This window comes from Rhineura floridana, chromosome 10 (genome assembly GCF_030035675.1).
Source record: "Rhineura floridana isolate rRhiFlo1 chromosome 10, rRhiFlo1.hap2, whole genome shotgun sequence".
NCBI lineage: Eukaryota > Metazoa > Chordata > Lepidosauria > Squamata > Rhineuridae > Rhineura > Rhineura floridana.
The window spans coordinates 41,127,066-41,137,567 of NC_084489.1; positions in this window are offsets into that span (position 1 = coordinate 41,127,066).

Consider the following 10,502-nt stretch of genomic DNA (forward strand, 5'->3'; position numbering starts at 1 on the left):
AAGATCATATGTCTTCAGGAAACCTGGGCTACCTCTTTGGACAGTTTAACTCTGTCAGGATATCACTCCTTTTTTAGCCCCGCGGCAAAGTATTCAATGAAGGGTCGACCTAGTGGGGCCTTGCCACCTTTATTTCGAATACGTGCTTCCTGTCAGCCGATTACCTCCCAACATCCCTTCCTCAATCTATCCTGGCGCTCAGAATTAGAGGTTTATGGGCTGAGGCCCTTATTTGTATAAATGTTTACCTTCCTCCCACCTGTAATACTACTTCTGCTAATACTAACGTCTGGGATAAGTTAGAAGAAACTCTCACTCAATTTGAGACACAATTTCCGAATGATAGATTTCTATTAAGTGGAGATTTTAATGCCAGAATAGGCCATCTCTGGTCAGATAATACTGAATCTTCTAATTGGGAACCTTTACATCAGGATGGTAAGCAGTACAGGATTTTGCAAGACAAAAAGACAAACAAAAGGGGCCCTCTTTTGTTGGAATTAGCCCTAGTGCATTCACTCGAAATTTTAAACGGGACCATATTGGACTCCTCTCAGGGCTCCTTTACGTATTGGTCATCCTCTGGATTAAGTTTAATTGATTATATACTAGTTTCCCAAGCACTACTTTTGGATATTATTGATTTTCAGGTTAAACCCAGGATAGAGAGTGATCATTTCTCTCTCCAATTAAGATTTAAACTCTCCAAGAATAACACTCTTAATACCTCACCATTGAGACAAGCAGGGATAGAGAGAAAAGTCCATTGGTCGGGGAAGTTGAGAGATTCCCTGGCTATCCAGCTGGGGAGTAATACATGTCAATCACTTCGTCAAGGTATTTTAGATGATAACCTGGACCCTATTCTGGCCTTCGAAACAATTCTTTCCCTGCTCAGACCATGCCTGACCCAAAAGAGCTACGGCAGTTCTAGGATACACCCTCCACATTCTTGGTTTGACCAAGAATGCAGAATAGCAAAAAGAAAGATTAAGTCCTTCCTTCGTTCGATCCTTAAGCATCCATCTGAACAATCTCACAGCCTTCTGAAACTAATGAAGGCTTCCTATAGAAATCTTTTAAGACAAAAAAAAGCTGATTTTGCAGAACTCTGTTGGCAGCGGCTAGCCAGTGCGGTTTCCGAAAGACAAGAGCGCCAATTTTGGAATATAGTTAACTCTGGGATGAATTTGTTTAAATCTCTAAACATGAAACGAATCTCGTCCGCAATTTGGTATACCCATTTTCATAGGCTCTATTCCTCAGTAATAGTCTCACAAGGTAATTTACTGGACTATGATATCTTAAATGTGCCAGTCTGGCCTCCAGTCACTGTTGATGAAGTGAGATCACTCATTCAATCACTGAAAAATGATAAATCTCCAGGCGAAGATTTTCTCCCCCCTGAAATTTTTAAGCAATTCCCAGATTGGTGCCCCCCCCCTTTTGGCCTGCCTATTTCCCAGAATTAATGACTCAGGTATTGTACCTGAAGGGTGGAAACGTAACATCATCGTCCCAATATACAAAAAAAGTGACCCCTCTGACCCCTCTAACTACCGCCCAATAAGCTTACTAAATATAGCTTCTAAACTTTATAGCAAATATCTTCTCCAAAAGTTAGAACAATGGGTAGATACATATCAGCTTATCCACCCTGAACAGGTAGGTTTTAGAAAAGGCTGCTCTCCAATTGACCACTGCCTAACTCTTTCTTTTTTGGTAAAATAAAATATGATCGGCCCTACAAGACACCTGTATGTTGCATTTGTTGATCTGGCCGCAGCCTTTGACTCAGTGGATAGGAATGCTCTCTGGTCTAAATTATACAATCTGAATATAGACCGCCGTTTGTTACATCTTATGAGGGCTTTATACACTAACACAAATGCCCTGGTAAGAGTAAGCCAAAATGGGGAATTAACAAATCCGATAGCGGTAGAGAGGGGTGTCAAACAAGGCTGCCTTTTAGCTCCCTTGCTTTTCAATTTGTTTCTAAACAACATCATCTCTGACCTGTCTGGTCCTCAATACTTTCCACCTTCTATAGGACATAAGAAGGTGTCTATCCTCTGTTATGCTGATGATATGGCCCTTCTTTCATTGGTGCCCATAGGTCTAAAAAGGTTGCTGAGGAGACTTCAGGTCCTCTGCATAAATGAAGGGTTAAAGATAAATTATGGGAAAACGAAAGTCTTAGTCTTCGGGAAAAGGTATGAAGGGCATCGATGGTCACTAGCTGGCCACCAGTTGGAACAATGCCGTGAGTATAAATACTTGGGAATATGTTTCTCGAACACTCTTTCTTGGAAAAAGCACTTGCAAATTACAAAATTAACAGCGGCAAAAACAGTGGGAGCAATCCTGAAGTTTTACCGTACGGCTGGTGGCAATTTGATTTCACCAGCTTTAAAAATTTTTCAAACTAAGGTAATACCTCAGGTCCTGTACGGTGCTTCTGTCTGGGGCTGGGATAAGGAAATTTCTTCGTCCTTAGAGATAATACAAAATAATTTTCTTAGACGTCTATTGTCCCTTCCCCCAGGAACCTCAGCAGCTATGATACGAGCCGAAACTGGCCTCCCCCCACTGAGTGCGCATATCCACCTGACTCTTTTGAAGTTCAGGAGATCAGTTAATACACTCCAGGGCAAGGAAATATTAAAACTCTGCCTTGAATATCCATTTGCTTCTAATCTATGGGATAGTAAATTAAACGAAATATTGCATAGTTACCATCTTACTACACAGGATTATATCTCCCTATCAACAAACAAAAAACTATGTGAAGCCATTTTTCAACACTGCGAATATCTAGACAATTTAACTTTAAATAATTCTAGAGTAGCCCCATGGTATGGGAGGTTTAAAACTGACCATCACTGCGCCCCATACCTTACGCAGCCTTTTCCAATTAACTTCAGACATGCATTTACAGCAATATGCTTTCTATCTTTGCCTAACGCTGATAGAGAGGGACGGATTGCTGGCATCCCGAAGGATCTAAGAAAATGCATCTGTGGAGCCCAAACAGAGGATCTTCCTCATATATTACTACATTGCCCAATATACCAGACCCCGAGAACTAGATTTTTTAAAAAGTGGTTTGATGATCACGGGTTGTTTACGGAAGAGGACAAAATACTCTTCCTAATGTCTGATTTAAATCCAGAGGTGACCCACAAGGTATCTTTGTTTGTGATAGCAGCTAGGAAATTACGAGTTAATTATGTTCTAGAGTGCTAAATGAAATAGGTGTTTTATAACTGATATTATGTTTTAAACTGTATAGTAACTATAGTAAAAATTGCTGTACCCTTTTAACATTGTGTTGGCCTACGGCCCTGCAATTTATAATAAACTTGAAACTTGAGAATTGGTTCTGGAATAGCACAGAATGTGCTATCTGTAATTCTGTGAGGTGCATGGGGTATGTAGTAGGGTTGCCAGGTTCAGGGCCTGGGACTGATCCTGTATCTTTAGGAGAAGAGAAAGTCAGCCAAGTGCAGGTGTTCTTGCAACCCTGTAATGGGAACAACCACAAGTTGGAATTCTCCCTTCTCCCTGCACAACTTTTAAAGATACAGAAGACCTCTTGGAGGCTGGGCCTGGCAACCAAGAGGTCTTCTGTATCTTTAAAAGTTGTGCAGGGGGAAGGGAGAATTCCACCTTGTGGTTTTTCCCATTACAATGTTGCAAGAACACCTGCATTTGTCTGACTTTCTCTTCTCCTAAAGATACAGGATCAGTCTCAGGCCCTGAACCTGGCAACCCTAGTATGTAGGGATGCCAGGCTACTGGATGCTTCCTTGTCTCTGCCTAGGAAATTAAAAAAAAAAACCCAGCAAAATTAAGCTCACATATTTCCCCTTATTTTTGTTACTGTGCATGGAAAACTGCTGCAGCAATTATCTAGTTACCGTAAAGCAGTGTGTGTGTATTTCTTCACACAGCACATAGTTTATTTATTTATTTATTTGTTGTACTTGTATACTGCCCCATAGCTGAAGCTCTCTGGGCGGTTTACAGTAAAAACATTAAAACAAATACACAAATTTAAAAACACATATTTTAAAAACAATTTAAAACACAATTTAAAAATTTAAAACAATTTAAAACACATGCTAAAATGCCTGGGAGAAGAGGACAGTCTTGACCTGGCGCTGAAAAGATAACAGTGTTGGCACCGGGTGCACCTCGTCAGGAAGATCATTCCACAATTTGGGGGCCACCACTGAGAAGGCCCTCTCCCTTGTTGCCACCCTCTGAGCTTCCCTCGGAGTAGGCACCCGGAGGAGGGCCTTTGATCTTGAACGTAGTGTATGGGTGGGTTCATATTGGGAGAGGCGTTCCATCAGGTATTTTGGTCCCAAGCCGTGTAAGGCTTTATAGGTTAAAACCAGCACCTTGAATCAAGCTCCGAAACATAAGGCAGCCAATGCAAGCGGGCCAGAATCAGTTTTATATGTTTGGACCATCTGGTCCCTGTTACCAATCTAAACTATGGAATTCACTACCAATGCTTGCAGTAATGGCCACCAACTTGGATAGCTTTAAAATTCATGGAGGATAAGGCTATGTTCTACCTCCACTGCATATCAGTTCCTGGGAACCGCAAATGGGGAGGATGTTGTTACACTCTAGTCCTGCTTTCAGCCTTCCCCTTGGCATCTTGTTGACCACTGTAGGAACAGGATGCTGGACTAGATGGGCCACTGGCCTGAACCAACAGTGCTCTTTTTATTTTATTTTTTCATGCAACTAGGTCAGATTTTATTTGCCATAATCACATTGTTCGAAATTGTCCTGGTGTAACCACTGTAGATCATGTGCACATGCTTCCCCTCCCCACGCACACTTTGTCTCTTTGTCTGTGAGATGATATATTTAGCCAGAATGGCATCCATGCTCAGCAGATTGAGTTTGGCCAAGCTTCTGCCACAGTTTTGCATTATAAAAACATGCCAACATCGTAGAGGAAATTGCCTATATAGAAGTATGGGTGATGGTAGATCAGACATATTAATGAATTATTCTTCCCTCTGCCCTTCTGTTTTGGTCTTCTGTGTGCTTTAAGTATTTCTGCAACAGCGGCACAAATGTTCAGTTATCTGTTGCTGTTTCTACAATATGTGATTCATATCCTAGTATCTACAGTTTGTATGACAAGGGCTGTCACTTGTCAGAAGTGACCCATTTTTCTGGCTTAACAACCTCTACATTTGAAAGGTTCAGCATGTTCTCCTGTATTTAGTTTGACTCATCATTTTCCCATTCAAAATAAGTTTCCACTCCCAGAAGAAATTAAAAAGAAATGTTTTAGTAATGTTACTGTTTTCAGTCTAATGTAACAGCAATGATTTAAGATGCTGAACTTTGGGTCAGTTGGCAGTAAACAAAATCTCACTGGACTTGAGCATTCTTGATCTTTTGTATGTCCTGTTATCTTTTTCAGAGCTGTTAGAGACAATCTCCATTTGAACTCTGTTATTTTGGAAAAATAAGTATGAAAATAGACAGAGGAGGAAGGATGGACTGATCGGTCTAAACACATGTGAGGAATACTGCAACTATTTAAGAGTAAAGAAAGAATGACAAAAGTGAGACAACTAGTATAACAATAGGTCTATAAATAGCTGTTACTAAATGGAATCTCGAGAGCCAGTGTGGTGTAGTGGTTAAGGTGTTGGACTATGACCTGGGAGACTAGGGTTCGAATCCCCACATAGCCATGAAGCTCACTGGGTGACCTTGGGCCAGTCACTGCCTCTCAGTCTCATAGGGTTGCCATAAGTCAGAATCGACTTGAAGACAGTACATTTACATTTTATTTAAATGGAATCTCCCTGTTCAGAAGTATGTACCTTTATGCTGGAAACAAACAATAGGGTAAGGTTGTTGCCTTTATACCCTGCTTGTGGGTATTAAACAAAAACAATATGTTTAATCTCCAGTATTAAGGTTGCAATACAAACCACTGTTCCACTCTCTGTGTGTTTGTGTGGATTGGATGGGGTAGGAGTGTGCCTCTGCCCCAACCAGAGAGGTCTCCCAGCCTTAACCTGTGGCAGTAGTGTCTGGTAGAGTGGCCCTGCTCACCTGGCTTCCCAACACCACACATCACTGCATTACTGAGAGGGGGAGCGGCGAGGCAGCAGGGAGATGGGCATGGTGCAGTGGGAGGAGCAGGGGACTGGTGCTAGGGTTGCCATATTCCAATTCCACAAATCTGGGCAGGCTGATTTGCATATTATGCAAATTATACATTAGCTGTGTAATTTGCATATTATGCAAATCATGTCCTGATTAGGCAAATTAATAATATTAAAAGTTGCATTGTCCAGTTTTGTTTTGTGCCTAGCAATTACCACCAAAAACTGGGGGAGGATTTGAAGATTTTAAAAAAATCCTTCATTTTCAACCTTAAATGCCTATTATGGAAATTTATTTATTAAGAGGATTTATATCCTGCCTTTCCACTGTTAAAAACGGAGTTCAGGGCAGCTTACAAACATAGTAAAAACAATAAAAATGCACAATCAATGTAAAAACAATAAAAACACAACAAACATAAAACAAGTCAATGCATCACTATAAAAATCATACCACTTTTAACGCAGATAGAAATCAAGATTTCAATATTATCAGTTCTGTCAATCATCTTATCTAAAGGGAGCATGTCTGAGCATGTACGAAGTGTCTTTAGGGGAAATGGAGCCTTCTATGATAAAGGCTGGAACATGATGGAGACCTGGGTGCTGGCACCTCTTTTTTAAAAAAGAAAATAAAAATGCAGTGAATTCTAGAGACCTGGCAAGCTGTGGTAGCATTAGACAGGGTAGCTGTTCCATTCCTATTAGTCTTAAAGGAGGGAAGTTTACACCCCCCACTGCATTGCATATATGCCTAGAGAGAGGGAGCACCTCCGTGTGTATGTATATATATACATGTGTGTAGGTCGCACACACGCACGCACACACACACACACACATATCCATCCCTGGGGAGACGGAAGTAGGGTGATCTTTGGTGGAGAGATGCCTGCCAGTCATTTTGAAGAAGGGTATGTATCAAAAAATACCTTTTAGCCTTTTCTGAATTGCTGAACAGAGGCTCTGTCAGGCAACAGGGTGAGTGAGGCTGCATTCCAATGCAACTTTATTTAGGAGTAAGCACCATTTACAGGGCTGAAAAATGCAAATGCTAGTATCACTGCCTTTTCTACAGAGAAGTTTGCTTTTATGTCTTGTATCTGTTCAGGGGAGGGAGTGTTTGGTGGAATCAAACCCTTTTATTCCATCCTCCATAATGACAGGCAGACCCTCCCATTGCATTTACCACTTAAGACACATATCCTGAGAAACAGGCAACTGAAATGAAACCTGCTTCTGCTTGCTGACGCAACCACAAAGTGTATGGGTAAGGGGTGGAGCTGCATGTGTTGATCAAGTGGGTACGTGCAGTTTTCTAACCTGCTAGATTCTGCAGATGCAGCAGGCAAGCAGACTAAAATTCTTCATTTTTCCAGGATAACTGTGGTGTCCCTCATTAAGAACAATGGAAGGAGGGAATTAGGGTTGCCAGGTCAGAAGCATCCCAAACCCTGAAATTTCAGGGCCGGGCCGGAGGGGATACTCCTGCGTGATGTCAGGGGGTCACCTGAGTGATGTCACAGGGATGGGCCCTAGTGCTGTCATTAAGCATGATAAATTAAGCATCAATCTCCAGTTGTTTAGAGCATACAATGGTGGAAAAAAACATTTCTCTGATTGGAAATTAAGATAGAAATCTTAGCTAAAATATGAAGCCCGGGTAGGGAATATTTAATCTAGCCCATTTGCTTTCAGCACGAAGGGTTTAAGTGCCCCCAGGCCAGGCCAGTCACCAGAAGGCCATTGTAGGAAGAAAGGAGCCTAGTGTTGTGGAGATGTTAGATGGGAACACGCAGGAGTAAAGATGGATGCCCCTGAAGGCTGCAATTCTAAACTCACTTACTAAGGGATTAAGCACCATAGAACTCAACAAGACTTACTTCTGAGTATATATAGTATGAATTGTGCTGTTGGTAAACCTTGACTAGGGATCCTCTGCAAAGACATCCATATCCAAGCAGGTTGGCAACCCCCTGCCTGCAGTGCCCTGCCCCTATCTTTTAACAAGGCTGCTCAAAAATTCTTAACAGATCTGACCCTTCAGAAAGAGTTCTGAGAAATGAGTAAGAGTAAGAAGATTCTCTACCCTTTCTGTTTACCCTGTGGGCTGCTATAAACTCACTTTGACAGCCAACCCAGTTCCAGTGAGCAATAATGGACAGCGAGAAAACACACATGGTTTGGTCTACTTTCATAGGCAGCAGCTTGGGAACAACAACTGCAGCCACATTTTCAAATATGTGAATTCTCTTTTACCACTATTGGGCAAGAAACAAACTGTCATGCAACTGACAAGGTGCATCATCAATGGGTTTAAGGGGGTTGACCTGAGCACATGGAACCACTGCTTTGCTTCTATGGCTGTAACGGAGTGAGGTTAAAGATAAGTGAAATGCAAATAGAAAAAACAACAACATAAAAGGCAGTAACACTTTCCTAAATGCAATACCATTCCAACCACAACAAGATTCCTATGAGTAAGGCAGAAAACTCAGCATCTCACAACCAGTCAGGATTCATAACCAAAAACCAAAACTAAAAAAATCCTAGCAACCAGTCAACCAAGGTCACAGAAATCCCCATGCAGCACAACTTGCCTGGGGACTGCAGTTAATGCAGAATGCTGCAGCACGATTGCTGACATGAGTGAGATCCTATCAGCACATTACACCTGTGCTCTGAAATCTGCATTGGTTGCTGATTTGCTCAGAGCTTGGAAGATTACTTTTAAAAAGTAATAAATTATAGTTACAGTTACATGGCCCCCCAAAAGTAGTAATTACCGTTACAATTACAGTTGCTCTGAAAGTAACTGATTACTTTACTTTTACTCAAAAGCAATTGCTACAATTACATTTTAGTTACTTTTTTAAAAAAAAATGCCTGCAAGGTGCTGGCCTTGGCTGCTGCACATCTAAGTAGCCTAAAACAACATTAAAAATAAGCACACACACAGAGAGGGTAGTAGAATATATTTTTTATCCATAAGATTAACAGAATGGCATGACAGAATCTCACATCCCCTCACCCCACCCCCAGCAATGATGATATCCCAACACACACATTTTTGTATATATATATTGCCTCCAGCTCTTTTGTCCTTCCACTCCTGTCAATTTTTAAACAATTGTTTTCTCCACCCCGTGTCGCTCTCCTCCTCCTCCCTCATCGCCTCCTAAGTACCCACAGAGCATTAAGGAAGAACAACACTGCACAGAAGCCCAATTTGAAGCACATGATTTTTATTCACAAATCAGAGGAGCAGAAGACTTTCCCTGCTCCCCCCCAAGTAATGAGCAAAAGTAATGCTGGAAACATTATAATTGCTCCTCAAAAGTAATGAAATTACTACTTGTTCTATTACCAGCAAAATGTAATGAAGTTACCCACTCGTTACTCAAAAAAGTAATAAATTACAGGTAATTCGTTACTTGTAACCAGTTACTTCCAAGCTCTGGATTTGCTAACAGGCCAAGTTCAAGCTGTGCTTTCCATGTTATGGGTGCCACATAGTACTTGTTCTGCTCTTGTAAGAAATCAGTCCTTTTGTGTGGCAGCACCTATGCTTTGGAACTCCTTGCCTATTGACATTAGGCAGACGCCTCTTTTCAGCACCTGCTAAAATCAGTTTTCTTGAGGCAAGCCTCTCCAGGCATGTAGAAGCTATTGTGTTTTTAAATCTGTTTTTAACTCATTGTTGGTTTTATTATTTTCAATGTTTTTAAATATCTGTCCTTAACGCGTTTGCCAATAATTTTATTGTTTTAATTCTTTCTGTAAACCGCTTTGAGATTTTTTTACAATAAAGCGGTATATAAATGTTGTAAATAAAAATACATAAATAAATGTTGGAGTCACTGTGGCCCTTGAGTCTCTTCCCACTTTTAGGAACCAAGGAATCTGCCTTATACTGACTCAGGCCATTTCGTACCATCTAGCTCAGTACTCATGACATGGACTAGCATTTGTAGCTTTAATTAACAACACAAATTACGCCAGTAACATATCTAAATTTAGTGATATAATATGTTGTATTGTTGAGAGGGTTGTTTTATGTTTTTCTTGGCTATGCAAAAATGTACCAGAATTTCCTTTCCATGGAATTTATTCTCCAGGCTTTTAAAAGAGGCTTAAAAAATTTGTTCTGAGGAATCATTTATTTTCTCAGCAGATAAATCAGTTCTCTGTGAATTGTTGAAGTTAAGCCAAAAGAGTCCCACAGGTCAACTTGTTCTGAAAGGATTAAGTAACTGATGTAGAAATTGTTGATACTTTGTATGTTTTTAAAACTGGGAAGACATTTTAAAATAGCTGAATTTCGTTAAAGATGATAAAATTATATTTTCTCCC